Source organism: Hyperolius riggenbachi, chromosome 7, assembly GCF_040937935.1.
Source record: "Hyperolius riggenbachi isolate aHypRig1 chromosome 7, aHypRig1.pri, whole genome shotgun sequence".
In the NCBI taxonomy this organism is placed as follows: Eukaryota; Metazoa; Chordata; class Amphibia; order Anura; family Hyperoliidae; genus Hyperolius; species Hyperolius riggenbachi.
This window is the reverse complement of record NC_090652.1, coordinates 310,639,052-310,658,913: the sequence shown is the minus strand read 5'-3', so window position 1 is coordinate 310,658,913 and position 19,862 is coordinate 310,639,052.

Here is a 19,862-nt window from a genome sequence, read left to right as displayed (position 1 = left end):
TCTATAGGTTTAACCAGTATGAGTAGCCATGTGTATAGTTGTCCCCAGAATAGGTGGCCAGATGTAGAGATGCCACCAGAATAGGTAGCCAGGTGTATAGATGTCCTCAAAATAGGTGGCCAGGTGTATAGATATGCCCAGAATAGGTGGCCAGGTGTATAGATGTCCCCAGAATAGGTAGCCAGGTCTATAGGTGTCCCCAGTATATGTAACCAGGTGTTTAGGTGTCCCCAGTATAGCCAGGTGTATAGGTGTCCGCAGTATATGTAGCCAGGTGTATAGGTGTCCGCAGTATATGTAGCAAGGTGTATAGGTGTCCCCAGTATATGTAGCCAGGTGTATAGTGGCCCCAGTATATGTAGTCAGGTGTATAGGTGTCCCCAGTATATGTAGCCAGGTATATAGGTGTGCCCAGTATATGTAGCCAGGTGTATAGTGGCCCCAGTATAGCCAGGTGTATAGTGACCCCAGTATATGTAGCCAGGTGTATAGGTGTGCCCAGTATATGTAGCCAGGTGTATAGTGGCCCCAGTATAGCCAGGTGTATATGTGCCCAGTATATGTAGCCAGGTGTATAGGTGCCCGCAGTATATGTAGCCAGGTGTATAGGTGTCCCCAGTATATGTAGCCAGGTGTATAGGTGCCCGCAGTATATGTAGCCAGGTGTATAGGTGTCCCCAGTATATGTAGCCAGGTGTATAGGTGCCCCCAGTATAGCCAGGTGTATATGTGCCAAGTATATGTAGCCAGGTGTATAGTGGCCCCAGTATAGCCAGGTGTATAGGTGTCCCCAGTATATGTAGCCAGGTGTATAGGTGCCCCCAGTATAGCCAGTCTATAGGCATCCCCAGAATCGGTAGCCAGGTGTCCCCCCAGGTGGAGGGGAGCAGCGCAGTGGAGAGGAGCATTGTGCAGAGCAGCGGGGAAGGGCGGATGTCTTCCCTCACCTTGGGGCTTCTCTTCCTGGCTCTCCCCTCCAGAATGTTTGTGGCGGTGGCAGGCAGCAGGCATCGGGGGCGGGGGGAACTTAAATCCTCCTGTTCCGGCGAGTTGACGCTGTGCGTGCCGCTACTCTGGTCTTCACTAGACCACACTAGCTGCACGCACAATGTCAAATTGCCGGAACAGGAGGAGGTAAGTCCCGCCCACCAATGCCCGCTGCCAGCCACCGCCGCAAACGTTCTGGAGGGGAGAGCCAGGAAGAGGAGCCCCAAGGTGCTTGGAGGAGGTAAGTCCATCACTACCTCCTCTATACATATATATTTTTAAGATTTTTAGTCCTTTTTATCCTGTTGGCACCTCCGTTTGTTCTTGTACAATACCTGAGTCCACCCTTGGTGGAGGGGTGTAACCCCCTTTTTTTATCTATGGAGAGCGACTTCTTAATCCTGAGTGGGGACAAGTCTAATCTCCCCAACTGACTTTACAGTGGTTACCTTTGTGGCGACCCGGATGTGTAAGTATTCTTGCCTTCGCTGTCCACCTCCACCACCTGGATCTTCTGCTATGAGTCCTGGTGATTCAGCCAGTCCGCGCAGTCCGGCCGCATGCCGCTTCCACAGCCAGGAGCATTCTGCACCTGCAAAATAGTGCTGCGCAGGTGTAGTACGCTCCCGGTGGTGGAGTGTGTGCATGCGCACTACGCCAGACTGGCTCAAGTACCTGGACTCATAGCAGAAGATCCAGGTGGTGGAGGAGGACAGCGAGGGACTGATTAGCCTGAAGGGGGCCTGAGGAAGCCCCAGGTATGTATAAAACTTTCATCTGTCTCAGGTTTACTTTAACCACTTGCCGACGACTAGAGTTGGGCCGAACCTCCGATTTTAGGTTCGCGAACCCTGTTCGCGAACTTTCGCAAAAGGTTTGGTTCGTGAAAAAGTTCGCGAACCGCAATAGACTTCAATGGGGAGGCGAACTTTCAAAGTTTTAAAACATTCTATCAGCTGGAAAAATTATAGAAAACATGTTTCAAAAGCTCCAATACCTGGAGCAACACCTAATTGAGTGAAATACACATCACTGCTGGAGGACCCACCCTCCCTCCTCCAAGCAAGGTCCTTTATACCAGTTGCCTACCTACACTAATTAGTTATGGGACAGCTTCTACACACTCTGCTAGGGAGATTTTATCCTCCCTCCTCCCCTTCTACCCTTCTACCCTTCTACCTATTCCCTCCTCCCTCCTACCGGAGGGAGGAGGGTCTCTTCTGCCAGGGAATTATACTATTTTAAAAACCAGTATACATCATACCATAGCTGGGAATACATACATGAGTATACATCATACCATAGCTGGGAATCGAACCCAGATCTCACTGTGTGGTGGGCACGTCACCCTAAGCACTGTACCACTACAGAAGTAAGTGAAGCTTGCCTAAAATTTAACATTTATGCTCAATGCAATAGAACCATTAAGTTGCTTAAAGGAGAACTGTAGTGAGAGGTATATGGAGGCTGCCATATTGATTTCCTTTTAAGCTATACCAGTTGCCTGGCAGCCCTGCTGATCTATTTGGCTGCAGTAGTGTGAATCACACCAGAAACAAGCATGCAGCTAATCTTGTCAGATCTTACAAAAATCTCAAACACCAGATCATACCATAGCTGGGAATCGAATCCAGATCTCACTGTGTGGTGGGCACGTCACCCTAAGCACTGTACCACTACAGAAGTAAGTGAAGCTTGCCTAAAATTTAACATTTATGCTCAATGCAATAGAACCATTAGGTTGCTTAAAGGAGAACTGTAGTGAGAGGTATATGGAGGCTGCCATATTGATTTCCTTTTAAGCTATACCAGTTGCCTGGCAGCCCTGCTGATCTATTTGGCTGCAGTAGTGTGAATCACACCAGAAACAAGCATGCAGCTAATCTTGTCAGATCTTACAAAAATGTCAAACACCAGATCATACCATAGCTGGGAATCGAACCCAGATCTCACTGTGTGGTGGGCACGTCACCCTAAGCACTGTACCACTACAGAAGTAAGTGAAGCTTGCCTAAAATTTAACATTTATGCTCAATGGGACAGCTGCTACACACTCTGCTAGGGAGATTTTATCCTCCCTCCTCCCTCCTCCCTCCTCCCTTCTACCCTTCTACCCTTCTACCCTTCTACCCTTCTACCCTTCTACCTATTCCCTCCTCCCTCCTACCGGAGGGAGGAGGGTCTCTTCTGCCAGGGAGGAGGGAGGAGGGAGGCCAATTAAAATCTCCCTAGCATAGTGTGTAGCAGCTGTCCCATAACTAATTAGTGTAGGCAGTCAAATGGTATAAAAGGACCTAGCTTGAAGGGAGGGTGGGTGGGGTCTTAAGCAGTGTGTTTCACAATAACATGTCTGCTGACAGTAAAATGGAGGCGAAAATTTTTGCTCAATACAGCTTTATGGGGCGAATCGAACTTCCGCAAAAGTTCGCCTGATGCAGGCGAACGCGAACCCCCAAAGTTCGCCTGGAACCGTTCACCGGCGAACCGTTCGGCCCAACTCTACCGACGACCCACTACTATGGGCAGCGGCAAAGTGGCACCCCCAGGACTGCGTAACGCTGATCGTCGGCATCTCCCGGGGGACTGAATTGTCAGGGATCACGCGCAGTGATGCACGCGCATCCGCTGGCATTAGGCTCTGCCCACCCGAGACGTCAACCCGCCGGCCAGTTAGCAGCGCCGGCGGGTTGTTAACCCCCGATCTGCCACATAGTAAGCGTATAATACGCTTTGTAATGTGTACAAAGCATATTATACAGGCTGCCTCCTGCCCTGGTGGTCCCAGTGATCAAGGGACCCAAGCACACCGATCTGCCCCCCCTGGTCGCCCACAGCACCCCTCACACTAGGCCTGAATGATTTATCATTTGGGGATCAAAATCGCGATCACGGAAATTACGATTCTGTCGTCAAAGCAGTGATTTTTAAGGTGGTCCCTCTGCTCTGTGCAGCCACTCCACCAGTCCCTTGTGCCACTATGCACAGCTCACCGCTTCGTGCACCGGCTGCACAGCAGCTGTCAGTTGCAGTGGCGGCAGCTCAATCTCTTCCCCTGTTTCCGCATAAAGCATGCAGCCTATCAGGTGTGCGGGCGGCAGTCTCTCTCTCTTGCCAGCGGCCTACTCCGCCAAGTGCCTTACAGCATCAGCGGGGGGGTTTAGCACGAACTGGTCCGCACGCCTATCACTCAAGGAGGCCGCTCACTCCTCTCTCCCCTAACTGATTCCTATCAGCCAAGTGGGCAGCAGACTCCGCCTGCAGGCTCTCATTCTCGGAGGCGGCTCACTCCAAGCAGCCCCTCCTTTCTTCTCATGTCATTCAGCTGGGCGGGCCCACACGCCTGTCAGTCAAGAGTTTTGTGTCACTCCTCCCTCCACCTGCTTTGCACAGGCACTAATGTATCCCTTACGTAAGTTCTAATTTCTAGTTTAACTGGTTAGAAAAACGATTTGAAATTTGCTTAGAGTTTCAGCCGCAGTTTGGATAGGCAAAAGATACAAGGGAAGAGTCCTGTACAAAGTATGACATGTTTAGTTATAGCAAAACAGGAAAGCATGTCTAATAAGTGGATTTATGGATTTATATCTGCCTGTCACACACAGTCCAGTGACAGTCTATTCTAGCTGCCACATTCCCTTTTATCTGTGCATTTTTTCCAGTTTGATGAGTACTCTAAACATATGTCATATTTTCATAGCAGTCAGAGCACCAATATTGGCTATTGTCCCTTACTTTTCCACTGTTACTGCATGTTAAAAAAAATTGTCTAAAGATGTGGAACCATTAGCCGGCCGTGGGGCCCCGGGGGACGACAGTACTGTCTGGGGTGGAAGGGGAGGGATGTACGGATGTTTGCACATTGAGAATTTAGTGCTAAAGCTTGAGTTGAAAAAGAAAAAAGAAAAGTTGTGAATCAAAACAAAATCGCAATTTCTGACAGAAATCGTGCAATTCAATCTTTTCCTAAAATCGTTCAGGCCTACCTCAGTCACAACCCCTCTTCCCCGATCACCCCCTCAGACCACTGTTTGCACCCAATCACCCCCTAATCACCCATCAATCACCCACTGTCACTATCTGTCAATGCTATATTTTAGGTTAGGTCCTAAACTGCCCCCTGGGGGCTCCTGATCCCCCCCCCCCACAACCTCAGATCCTCCCCAGACCCCCCCCCTCATGTACTGTATACATCTATCCTCCCCTGTAATCGCCCACTGATCACTGATTACCCCCTGTAACCACCTGTCACTGCCGCCCATCAGATCAGACCCTCACCTGCCCCTTGTGGGCACCTGATCACCTGCCCACACCCTCAGATCGCCTGCAGACCCGCCCTCAGATCACCTCCCAAGTGCATTGTTTACATCTGTTCTCCCCTCTAAGCACCCACTGATCACCCATCAATCACCCATCAATCACCCCCTGTCACCACCTGTCACTGCTACCCATCAGATCCTAATGTGCCCCTTGCGGGCACCCAAACACCCACCCACACCCTCAGATTGCCCTCAGACCCCCCTTATCACCTCCCCAGTGCATTATTTACGTCTGTTCTCCCCTCTAATCAACCACTGATCACCCATTAATCACCCCCTGTCACCACCTGTTATTGCTACCCATCAGATCAGACCCTAATCTGCCCCTTGCAGGCACCCAATTACCCGCCCACACCCTCAGATCACCCTCATACCCCTCCCTGATCACCTCCCCAGTGCATTGCTTGCATCTATTCCCCCCTCTATTCACACCTTAAGACACCCATCAATCACCTGCTTTCACCACCTGTCACCCCCTAGCACACCTACCCATCAGATCAGGCCCTACTTTGCCCCATGTGGGCTCCTGATCACTCGGCCAAACCCTAAGGTCCCCCTCAGACCCCCTTCCGATCACCTTCCCAGTGCATTGATTGCATCTATTCTCCCCTCTAATCACCCCCTGAGACACCCATCAATCACCTCCTGTCACCAACTGTCACCCCCTAGCACTCCTATCCATCAGATCAGGCCCTAATCTGCCCCCTGCAGGCTTCTGATCATCCGGCCAAATCCTCACCCACCCCACTGCAGTGACAGAACATAACATTTTTTAGGGCCTTCTCCTTAACATGGGTCTAGTCAAAAAGAATGTATTGTGGTCTTATTGGTCTACGCACCCAATACATCACATGCCCATGTTCTCTGCTGTCATGTCCAGGTCACAATTTGAGAACATCCTGCTCTTACTGCACTTCAGTGCCAATACAACATGTCATCTAAGAGGCCACCCTGCTTTTGACCGGTTCCAAAAAAATGTGGCCCCTCATAGACCACCTATCATCAAAATTTGCAGATGCTTATACCCCTGAACAATCATTTTGAGGCATTTGGTTTCCAGACTACTCCTCACGGTTTAGGGCCCCTAAAATGCCAGGGCGGTATAGGAACCCCACAAGTGACCCCATTTTAGAAATAATACACCTTAAGGTATTCCATTAGGGGCATGATGAGTTCATAGAAGATTTTATTTTTTGTCACAAGTTAGTGGAAAATGACACTTTGTGAAAAAAAAACAATAAAAATCAATTTCCGCTAACTTGTGACAAAGAAATAAAATCTTCTATGAACTCACCATACACCTAACGGAATATCTTGGGGTGTCTTCTTTCTAAAATGGGGTCACTTGTGGGGTTCCTATACTGCCCTAAACCGTGAGGAGTAGTCTAGAAGCCAAAAACCGTGAGGAGTAGTCTAGAAGCCAAAAACCGTGAGGAGTAGTCTAGAAGCCAAAAACCGTGAGGAGTAGTCTAGAAACCAAATGCCTCAAAATGACCTGTGAAATCCTAAAGGTACTCATAGGACGTTGGGCCCCTTAGCGCACCTAGGCTGCAAAAAAGTGTCACACATGTGGTATCGCTGTACTCAGGAGAAGTAGTATAATGTGTTTTGGGGTGTATTTTTACACATACCCATGCTGAGTAGGAGAAATAGATCTGTAAATGGACAATTGTGTGAAAAAAAAAATCAAAAAAATGTCATTTACAGAGATATTTCTCCCACCCAGCATGAGTATGTGTAAAAATACACCCCAAAACACATTATACTATTTCTTCTGAGAATGGCGATATCACATGTGTGACACTTTTTGCAGCCTAGGTGCGCTAAGGGGCCTAAAGTCCTATGAGCACCTTTAGGCTTTACAGGGGTGCTTACAATTTAGCACCCCCAAAATGCCAGGACAGTAACCCCCCCCCCCCCCCCCCCAATGACCCCATTTTGGAAAGTAGACACCTCAAAGTATTCAGAGAGGGGCATGGTGAGTCCGTGGCAGATATTATTTTTCTTTGGTCACAAGTTAGCAGAAATGGAAACTTTTTTTTTTTTTTTGCACAAAGTGTCATTTTCCGCTACCTTGTGATCAAAAAAAAAAATGTTCTATGAATTCACCACACCTCTTAGTGAATACATTGGGATGTCTTCTTTCCAAAATGGGGTCATTTGGGGGGTATTTATCTATCCTGGAATGTTAGCACCTCATGAAACCTGACAGGTGCTAAGAAAAGTCAGAGATGCTTCAAAATGGGAAAATTCACTTTTTGCACCAAAGTTTGTAAACATTATAACTTTTACCCAAACCAATAAATATACACGTATTGGATTTTTTTTTAATCAAAGACATGTAGCACAATAAAATTGGACAAAAATGTATATAGAAATTTTACTTTATTTGAAAAATGTCAGCACAGAAAGTTAAAAAAAAATCATTTTTTTTTTCATCTTTTTTGATGAATATAATAAAAACTAAAAATCACAGCAGCAATCAAATAGCACCAAAAGAAAGCTGTATTAGTAACAAGAAAAGGTGGTAAAATTCATTCAGATAGTAGGTTGTATGACCGAGCAATAAACCGTTAAAGGTGCAGTGGTCTGAGTGGAAAAAAAGTGTCTGGTCCTTAAGGGGTTTTATGACTGCAGTCCTTAAGTGGTTAAAGGATACCACAGCCCAAAGGCTGTGGTAAAATCAAAGTTGCAATGTGGAGGGAAAGAAAGATACATACTTACCGCTTCCCTCGTTCCCTGCCGACGGGTCCCGCTCATCTGTTACAGCTCCCGGTACCGACCCGACTCTCCTGACCCTTCACCCGGACATACTGTGCTGCGCATGCGCAGTATGTCACTATACTCTTCGCTTCTGCCGTCGCATCGTGACGGCAGAAGTACGGACACTCCCCCGCCTCCTCCTCTCCCAGCGTGTGCGCTCCAATCTAAAGCTAGCGTGACATGCTGGCTGGAGTTCGCACTGGGGTAACCGATGTGGAGAGAGCGGAGGGGGGGTAAGTTAAAAAAAAACACTGCCGGCTGGAGGGAGGGAGCGAGTGAGTGGGCGGGCGAGTGGGCGGGCAGGCAGCGAGTGGGCGGCGAGCAGGCAGTGGCAGTACAGCCCAACCATTCTGTACATAGATGCAATGACATCTATGGTACAGCGAGAAAATTGTCCCCACATTTATCTCTGCATATGTGCATGTATATACATGTGTATATATACATGTACACAAATGTATATACATGCACATATGCAGAGATAAATGTGGGGATAATTTTCTCGCTGTACCATAGATGTCATTGCATCTATGTACAGAATGGTTGGGCTGTACTGCCGCTGCCTGCTCGCCGCCCACTCGCTGCCTGCCCGCCCACTCGCCCGCCCACTCACTCGCTCCCTCCCTCCAGCCGGCAGTGTCTTTTTTTTAACTTACTCCCCCTCCGCTCTCTCCACATCGATTATCCCAGTGCGAACTCCAGCCAGCATGTCACGCTAGCTTTAGATTGGAGCGCACACGCTGGGAGAGGAGGAGGCGGGGGAGTGTCCGTACTTCTGCCGTCACGATGCGACGGCAAAGGCGAAGAGTATAGTGACATACTGCGCATGCGCAGCACAGTATGTCCGGGTGAAGGGTCAGGAGAGTCGGGTCGGTACCGGGAGCTGTAACAGATGAGCGGAACCCGTCGGCAGGGAACGAGGGAAGCGGTAAGTATGTATCTTTCTTTCCCTCCACATTGCAACTTTGATTTTACCACAGCCTTTGGGCTGTGGTATCCTTTAAGATACACAATAGTACTATACTCTACATATACACTCCCCACAGAGCTGCAGGGAATCCACTGAGAATGTTATGCACATTGAACACAGAGGTGTTGTTTATCGCCCATAAACCTGGTTCAGATTGTGCATGAAGAATGTGTAATAGAGGAAGAATCCCCTCATGCCCCTGCAAAGTACCTGCACATCATTCTTACATGTACCCACAGTTACATTGCCTAGGACCTGATCCATGTTCAGATTGTGCATGAAGAATGTAATAGAGGAAGAATTCCCTCATTCTCCTACAGAGTACCTGCACATCACTCTTACATATACCCACAGTTACATTGCCTAGGGCCTGATCCATGTTGAGATTGTACATGAAGTATGTGTAATAGAGGAACAATCTCCTCCTTCCCCTGCAGAGTACCTGCACATCACTCTTACATGTACCCACAGTTACATTGCCTAGGGCCTGATCCATGTTGAGATTGTACATGAAGTATGTGTAATAGAGGAACAATCTCCTCCTTCCCCTGCAGAGTACCTGCACATCACTCTTACATGTACCCACAGTTACATTGCCTAGGGCCTGATCCATGTTCAGATTGTACATGAAGAATGTGTAATAGAGGAAGAATCCCCTCATTCTACTGCAGAGTACCTGCACATCATTCTTACATGTACCCACACTTACATTGCCTAGGGGCCTGTTAGATGATCTTTGTTCCGGTCTGTTCCTTCTACAAGTACTCTTACCAAGGACTAGTTTTAGGCCTCGGTCACATCTATGCAGCGCAGATGGTTGAGCCATTGGAATGCAACGCGTAGGATCGCACCCCATGTCCGCTTCTGCCCGCTGCACTGCTGATCCCATCCATTGACAGTGAATGGGTCAGCTTTGCGCTTGCGGGCAGAATGCATGCAGCAGTACGCAAGCGTATCATAGCTCATCGTACTGCTGCGCAACGCATTTGATGTGAATGGCAGAGGGGCTGTCGATACCCTTCTGCCGTTCTTGCATGTTACCACGCCATACGTGCTTCCAAATGTGCACGACAGCGCGTATGATGTGAATGAGGCCTAAGTCTATTACTAAATGTTTTAGAGGCAGAAGATCAGCCAAATAGCAAGGCAACTGGTATTGTCTAAAAGGAAATAAATATGGCAGCCTCCAGACCATATCCCTCTCAGTTCATTTGTCTTTTAAAATTCCTAAGCGTTGGCAGTTAAGAGATGCATTTCATGTTACATACTTTCAATCAACAAGATTGTAAAATGCAAATTAGAGGAGTCGAGTAGTCGGAGTCGGTGGAATCCTAACCTGAGGAGTTAGTCGGAAGATTTTTGTACCGACTCCACAGCCCTGATTACACGTGAGCACTTTACTTTTTATTCCTTATTGCTGCTATTGCACTTTACATTATAGATGTTTATCTTTATCTAACATTATTGCTATATTTACCCCTTCTGGGGTGGCTTGTGACACTTGTTCACCTGATTTGCTGATTTTGTTGCTGGATTTTCTCCCTTGCATATTTTTTTTTTTTTTTTTAACCAAAAACAAAATTTATTGGCATATTTCTAAAGGTCACAGTGAGAAAACATTATAACAGCATTGTATGAAAAAGGTGGTTCGCCACATAGTGTAAGAACATGGTACATACAGGGTATGGAGTGTACAGATAACAGCTGAAAGGAACAGGCACAGGTACATGAAAGATTAATAACACAACACTACAGTGGTGCAGCATGAAGGATATTATACAACACAATTCAGGATGGGTAAAACAACCACCAGCAGTGCATACATTACCCAGAGGCATAGGGCCATAAAAACCATACAAGCTTTTAACATGGTTCAGGTTCTGTCTTTCCACCTATCCCAGATTAAGGAGAATTGCTGTGAACACTTTCTGTGCAGATACACTAGGGTGCTGTCTAGACGTCTCTTCCAGCCCGATATTGATGGGGATTCTGTGGATAGACATTTTAGAGCAATCTCCTGCCTTGCCGCAAACAAAGTCTCATTGATAAATGTTTTAGTGCAAGGTTGAGAGTCCTCATCTATTTGTAATCCCAACAGGCACATTTTGGGATCAAGAGAAACCGGGTTGCCCATTTTATCATGCAGAAAGTTAACCACCTGCAACCAAAATGCCCCTATAGGTGGGCATTCCCATACAAGGTGATAGTAGGTAGGGTTGGTCGAATTGCACTTGGAACAATTTGCATTAGAGTCAGATTTATATTTGGCCACTCTAGATGGTGTTAAGTATGCTTGATGTAAAATTTGATGTAAAATTTATAGTGGCACGGTCTTTAACATTCCTGGCGGTAAACCCAAGTTATTTGTGTGCTTGGCACTGTACATACACATGTCTATCTCATCATGTCACATGTCACTTTGGGTATCCTGTAAGGGTAGCCACGATTTTTTTTTCGGTGCAATTATACATACGAATGGGTTAATTAAGCCGCGTAGAGAGCTTCCATAGCAACACTGTGACCTTGTTGTAAGCCTGTAAAGCAAATCTGTAAACCTGTAAACCTGTACCTAAGAGGTATTACAGTCTGCCTGGTGAGAACAGCTTACTTACTGCAGCAGGAGTACCTGAAACGAACCCTCGCGCTCAACAAGCAACATGTGTGTGTGTCAGCTATATATATATATGAACTGCTTATGTAAATAACATATATGCATATAACATTGTAAAAAAAAAACTCTGTGCGCTTTTTTCTCCTCTCCAACCATCCCACACTCGGAGCTGCTGTGGGATCCCACAACCATCCCACACCTCCGCGGAAGGTTCGGTTCGCGTTAAAGTTCGCGAACCGCAATAGACTTCAATGGGGATGCGAACTTTGAAAAAAAAAAATTATGCTGGCCACAAAAGTGATGGAAAAGATGTTTCAAGGGGTTTAACACCTGGAGGGGGGCATGGCGGAGTGGGATACACGCCAAAAGTCCCCGGGAAAAATTTGGATTTGACGCAAAGCAGCGTTTTAAGGGCAGAAATCATATTGAATGCTAAATGACAGGCCTAACGTGCTTTAAAACATCTTGCATGTGTATACATCAATCATTTAGTGTAATTAAGGTACTGCTTCACACTGACACACCAAACTGTTCACTGAACAGAACAGGTATGCAGTGGCGGGTTCACTGAACAGAACAGGTATACAGTGGCGGGTTCACTGAACAGAACAGGTATGCAGTGCCGGGTTCATTGAACAGAACAGGTATGCAGTGGCGAGTTCACTGAACAGAACAGGTATGCAGTGGCGGGTTCACTGAACAGAACAGGTATACAGTGGCGGGTTCACTGAACAGAACAGGTATGCAGTGGCGGGTTCACTGAACAGAACAGGTATGCAGTGGCGGGTTCACTGAACAGAACAGGTATACAGTGGCGGGTTCACTGAACAGAACAGGTATGCAGTGCCGGGTTCATTGAACAGAACAGGTATGCAGTGGCGAGTTCACTGAACAGAACAGGTATGCAGTGGCGGGTTCACTGAACAGAACAGGTATGCAGTGGCGGGTTCACTGAACAGAACAGGTATACAGTGGCGGGTTCACTGAACAGAACAGGTATGCAGTGGCGGGTTCACTGAACAGAACAGGTTTACAGTGGCGGGTTCACTGAACAGAACAGGTATGCAGTGGCGGGTTCACTGAACAGAACAGGTATACAGTGGCGGGTTCACTGAACAGTACAGGTATGCAGTGGCAGGTTCACTGAACAGGTATGCAGTGGTGGGTTCACAGTACAGGTATGCAGTGGTGGGTTCACAGTACAGGTATGCAGTGGTGGGTTCACAGTACAGGTATGCAGTGGTGGGTTCACAGAACAGGTATGCAGTGGTGGGTTCACAGAACAGGTATGCAGTGGCGGGTTCACTGAACAGGTATGCAGTGGTGGGTTCACAGTACAGGTATGCAGTGGTGGGTTCACAGTACAGGTATGCAGTGGTGGGTTCACAGAACAGGTATGCAGTGGTGGGTTCACAGTACAGGTATGCAGTGGTGGGTTCACAGAACAGGTATGCAGTGGTGGGTTCACAGAACAGGTATGCAGTGGTGGGTTCACAGTACAGGTATGCAGTGGTGGGTTCACAGAACAGGTATGCAGTGGCGGGTTCACTGAACAGGTATGCAGTGGTGGGTTCACAGTACAGGTATGCAGTGGTTGGTTCACAGAACAGGTATGCAGTGGTGGGTTCACAGAACAGGTATGCAGTGGTGGGTTCACTGAACAGGTATGCAGTGGTGGGTTCACAGAACAGGTATGCAGTGGTGGGTTCACAGAACAGGTATGCAGCCAGGGACAAGCTAAGCCTAACTAATCTTTCCCTATGAGAGAGAGTGTGCAGCAGCTCGCCCTACTCTCACTAATGCAGGCACACGAGTGACCGTAATGGTCGCCGCTGCCTGCCTTTTAGTAGGGGGGGAGTGGCTCCAGGGGCTAGTGTAGCCTAATTGGCTACACTGGGCCTGCTGACTGTGATGTAGAGGGTCAAAGTTGACCCTCCATGGTGCATTATGGGGCGAACCGAACTTCCGCAAAGGTTCGCCTGCGGGACGCGAACGCGAACCACGGAAGTTCGCATGGAACCGTTTGCAGGCGAACCGTTCGGCCCAACTCTACTGTTTGTCCTTATGTACCACAACTCAAGACCCTAGAGGCTAAATGCTATACGGCAGCAACATTACGTTGTGGGCTAGCAAGTCCATTTTCCTAAAATTGTGCTAGTGATGTAAAATGTCTTGCTGCTACATTAAACGTTGTAAGTCCTGAATGGTAAAGAGATCCGGATGAGAACAGCATAGCGAATAGACAGTTCCATGAATTATTTGTCCATGACGTGTGAGTAGTGTTTATGCAGCTAAACTTTTTAATGGTACAGTGCATCACAGACATATAGTACAAGCCAGCGGGGCAGTAATATGGATGTGCATGCTGCCAGTGGCAGGTTCCAAGGAAAAAAGTTATGGGGGTGCTAAAGAACAGTTAAGGTATCAGTTTCTCAAGGGGGAGAGAGGAGAGAGAGCAATAGTGCAGTTTGTAGTCAAAACAAAAACCATGTAAGGGGCCCAATACTTTTTAGAGATGCGTACAGTACTTACAGTTCATGGCTCATTTTCCTCTCTCTGCGGTGAGTGAGCAGCCTACGGCCTAGCATCCAGCCATGCCTGTGCACCCTCAGGTGTGGTGAAGAAATGGGTGCAGTCATCTGCTATTACGCGTAACTTGGTTGGCTATAGCATTGAATACTCAAATCCTAGATCACAATGCCACTTCTTGACGTTGTAGAATTGAGCCCTTTGTTTTTGCAAATCAATCGAGAAGTCCGAGTAGAAAGATAGCCTCGCATTTTCATACTTCACCTTTTGCACGTGCTGCCCTGAGTACGGCATCCCAATCTCGATAATTTAGTAGTTTAAAGATAAATGTTCTGGGATCTTAGGGGACAACCTGTGTGCCCTTTCAATGATAAATGCAGAGGAAAACGTGGGTCTGCCGAACAGGTCCACCAGCATCTTTTCGATGAATTCTTCTGGAGTGTTACCCTCTAATTTCTCTGGCAGGCCGACAATCCTTATGTTGGAGCGGCGGTTTCTGTTCTCAATGTCCTCCTGCCGTTCACGGAGAACCTTGATGTCTTGTTGAGCTTGTGAGGAGTCACGTTGCAATGGCGGCAGCTGGTCTTCCACTTGGCTAATGCGCGCTTCCGTCTCCAATACCCTAGTGCGGAGCGTTTGCATGTCGGCTCTTAACAAGGAGACATCTGTTTTAACTTCTTCCAGTCTTGCAGTAATAGTGGTTAGGGCCATCTGGCAAGAAGCTACCCCTACCATAATCTGCTTCAAGGAGGGTTGTTGTTCTTCATCATCCGAGGCCGCATCGCCATCTTGCTCGTGCCAGAACTTGCATGCATAGCTTGGCCGCTGCTTCCGAGCCGCGTCTGGCTGTCATGTTAGGTATCTACCGAGAGCCCGGAGAGTGGAGAATACGGTGAGAGACCACAGTTAAATTGTTTTTGATGGCGGATTAGGTTAAAAGCGGAGATAGAGGATTGTTGAGCGGGAGCTCCTCACCAACGCGTCCTACTCCATCGGCTTCCGGTCACGCCGCCTCCCTTGCATATTTTGATTTGTCATTTTTCGAGCAACATTGATTATTTTTTTATTGATGTATATCACGTGGGATTTGTTTACATTGCATATTTAACACTTTTAACACACTCCAGCCCCGCGATCCCGTCAAGATCTGCTCCCGTTTGCGTACACAGGAAGTACGGGTGCAGACGGACAACGAAGACCGGTTGCTGGATCGTCAGAGGAAAGAAAGGTTAATGCGACAGAGCATGCCAATACCGTCTAATCTGCTCCCGTTAGCATACGCAGGAAGTACGGGTACAGACTGACAATGTAGATTGCTGACAATATGTAATGGGACAGTCCCTCACCAATCGCGTCTTACTAGGCCACTGTTGCCATGCAGGTCTCATGCACTAGAGACTGCTGGAGGCAAATTCACTGTGTGCGTAGCAAACGGTTAAGATTGGTTGTAGGTGCCCATACATGTACAATCCCGATTGTACGTGCAATCGGTAAACTAAAAATATCGATTTCGCGCTGTAAATCGGGTAAATACACTGCCACCACTCTTCGATTTGATAGGGCGAAGAGACCCAAACGCTATCATAATACGGTCCAGCTCAATCACGTTCGACATGCTCCAGTCACCGTTCTGGGAATAGTCATTTCCGACAGCTTAAAGACTGTGCGCAATGTGACGTTAAAGAAAGGTTACTGTAATGATAGGTGTCAGCAACCAGAGAGAGAATCTGATTCTTGGCGATCTGCAGTATCCCCAAGAATACAGATATACCTGATTATTGAGGATCTGCAGAATCGCCAACAATCAGATATGTCTAACCTCTAGACACCTGAGTGTGTAAATGTTTTGGTGCAATAGTAATCTTTTTGGACCACCGGGGGGTAGCAGGTGGTCCAATAAGTAGAGAAGACTCTACTGCAGTCAAGGACACCTGGAGAGGGAGTCCCTGACTGATAAGGAGCAGTGTCCCCTCTGCAGAGCAGGGGACCCCTGCGGGAAGGCTGGACACCCTTTGGGGGGTGACAGCCAGAAGGTCAGACAGGCCGGGTCGGCAACAGTGTATCAGATATGCAAGGTACCAATTCAGAGATCAGAAGAGTAGTCAGGAAAGCGATAGGTCATAACCGATATCAACACAAGGCCTAGTCTGGGATGTGAGGTCCGTGGTCTCGACATCCTGGAACTATGCTAGAGAATAACACAGATGATATACAGTATTCCTAGTCTGAGGTGTGAGGTCCGTGGTCTCTACACTCTGGAACTATGCTAGAGAATAACACAGATGATATACAGTATTCCTAGTCTGAGGTGTGAGGTCCGTGGTCTCTACACCCTGGAACTATGTTAGAGAATAACACAGATGATATACAGTAACTGGCTAAGTGTGGATTCCCAGGTCCACCGGGTTCCACCACACTGAAGGATTTGACTAAGGTCTGAGTGCTAACACATAGGCATTCGCAATGCCAGACAACCAGCAACTGAACAGCAAGAGATATATATAGTAAAGCGCCCCACAGTGCCGCCCAGCTCCCATCAACCAATCACTAGCTGAGCAGGAATCAGCTGACCGCCCTGATCAGCTGACCTTCCTCCTATTGGTATAAAGAGCCTGTCTTGCAGCGCCCGCGCGTAGCTCTACATCTGTGTGCACTACTAGGTCCAGATAACCCAGGCGCATGTTGCTGCGGGGAAACCGCTGCACTGGATGCGGAATCCGCCGCCTTGCCGTCAGAACACGCGGCGGCCCTTTCGCCATTCTTCCCATGTGCACCATTAGTTCCAGACAAACCAGACGCATGCTGATGCGGACAAACCGCCGCACCAGACATGGAATCAGCCGCCTTGCTGTCAGAACACGCGGCAGCTTTTCTGCTATTCATCACAGTACCTCCCCCCCCCCCCCCCCCGAGGAGTGGACTCCGGACACTTTCCACCAGGCTTCCCAGGATGGAAGTCATGGAATTCTTTCTTCAAATCTTCCGCATGCATGCAGCAATCTGGCACCCAAGATCTCTCCTCTATGCCACATCCCATCCAGTGGACCAGATACTGCACGGAATTCTGCACCAGGCGAGAATCCAGAATCTTTTCAATCTCATACTCTGGTTGGTCATCCACCAACACGGGGGGGGGGGGGGGGAGAGGAGTCCACCTGTACAGCTAGTTTCAACAGGGACACATGGAATGATCTCACACCTTTCATACTGGTTGGGAGATCAACAGCTTATGTGACAATATTAATCTTCTTGGCCACTGGAAATGGTCCTATAAATTTAGGACCTAGCTTGGGTGACAATTGTTTTAAGGCCAAATGACGAGTAGATACCCACACCAAATCTCCTGGGGAGAATCTCTACTCTACAGACCGATGTTTATCTGCCTGCTTCTTCTGGGTTTGAAAAGCTTTCCCTAGGTTCCTCTTAACCATTCCCCAAATTTCTTTCAGGGCCCTTTGCCAGCCCTGGAAAAGGAGTTGATGCGACTGGCAAGGCGGCAAACTTAGGTGATCTTCCTGACACCACCTGGAAAGGGGAATATCCAGAAGAAGAGCTTTTCAAGTTGTTGTGCGGAAACTCTGCAAATGGCAAAAACTTTACCCAATCGGTTTGAGCATCAGCAACATAGCACCTGATGAATTGTTCCAGAGATTGGTTAACTCTCTCGGTCTGGCCGTTGGTCTGTGGGTGGTAGCCTGATGAGAATGCGAGTTCCATGTCTAATTGATGGCAAAAGGCCCTCCAAAATTTTGAAACAAATTGGACTCCCCGATCTGACACTACATTTTCCGGAATGCCATGCAGCCGGAAAATGTGCTGGATGAAGAGATCAGCCAATTCCTGGGCCGAGGGGAGTCCTTTCAGAGGGACAAAGTGTGCCATCTTACTGAAACGATCTACTACCACCCAAATGACCGACTTGCCTTCAGACCGAGGGAGTTCACCCACAAAATCCATGGAAATATGAGTCCAGGGTTCATTGGGGACTGGCAAGGACTGTAACGTGCCAACGGGGGCCTGACGAGAGGGTTTACTCCTCGCACAGATCGCACACTCCCTTACAAATTCCTTACAATCAGTAGTTAAACTAGGCCATCAGGCACATCTAGCCAGTAGATCCTGAGTTCTGGTGGCTCCAGGATGACCGGCATTCTTGTGAGAATGAAAAAAATTGCAGAATTTGTAAACGGAAGGGCAGTGGCACAAACTTAACCCCCTCTGGCTTTCCCTCTGGAACATCCTGTTGATAAGGACTGAAAGTGGTTTTCCAATCTCTCCATGTCTAAATGGCTGCCAAGACTACCTTTGGAGGCAGGATAGTCTCAGGAGCAGCAGACTGTACTGACTCGGGCTCAAAAGACCTAGAGAGCGCATCGGCCTTGATATTCTTGCTTCCGGGAGTATACGTGATTATGAATCTAAATCTTGCAAAAAACAGGGACCACCGGGCCTGGTGAGGGCTAAGTCTCTTAGCCCCCTGATATACTCCAAATCCTTGTGATCTGTATAAACCGTGATAATATGTTCTGCACCCTCTAGCCAGTGTCGCCATTCCTCAAAAGCTAATTTGATAACCAAGAGCTCCCGGTTGCCAATGTCATCATCTTTCTCGGCAGGTGAAAATCTGCGAGAAAAAAAAAGCACATGGGAGCAGCTTGCCCTGCAACCCTGACCTCTGTGACAACACAGCTCCTACCCCCACCTCTGAGGCATAAACTTCCACGATGAAGGGAAATGCGACATCAACATGCCTTAGTATTGGGGCAGAACAGAACAGTTTCTTTAAGGTTGCGAAGGCCGTATGAGCCTCAGGTGACCAATGAGGAGTATCAGCCCCTTTTTTGGTGAGAGGAGAAATGATGGTAGAGTACCCCTTAATAAACCTTCTGTAGTAATTGGCAAACCCCAGGAACCTATGGAGTGCCTTCAGCCCCACGGGTTGAGGCCACTCCAGGACAGCAGAAACTTTCCATGGGTCCATCGAGAGACCAGAAGTGGATATAATGTAACCTAGAAAGGCTACTGACTTTACCTCAAAGAGGCATTTCTCTAGTTTGGCATACAGCTGATTCTGTCGTAACCTCTCTAATACCCATCTGACATGCTTGCGATGTTCAGAGAGATTGGACGAATAGATCAGTATATCGTCCAAGTAAAACAGAACAAACTTCCCCAACACTTCCCTGAACACCTCACTAATTAACTCCTGGAAGACAGCCGGCGCGTTGCACAACCCGAAGGGCATCACCAGGTACTCGTAATGCCCGTCGGGTGTGTTAAAGGCTGTCTTCCATTCGTCACCATCTCTGATGCGAACCAGATTGTATGCACCCCTGAGATCTAGCTTGGAAAAAATCTTGGCGTTGGTCACCTGTGTGAACAAATCGTCAATCAATTGCAAAGGGTAGCGTTTTTTTACAGTGATCTTATTCAGTCCTCTATAATCAATACAAGGGCGGAGACATCCGTCCTTTTTCTTCACGAAAAAAAAAACCTGCCCCTGCGGGTGACCGAGAGGGTCGTATGAACCCTTTCGCCAAGTTTTCCCTGATGTATTCCTGCATGGCTAATTTCTCCGGCCCAGATAGGTTATAAAGATGACCCCTGGGCGGCATACAACCAGATCTCTGATCGATAGGACAATCAAAGGCACGATGAGGGGGAAGTTTGTCTGCTGACTTTGGGC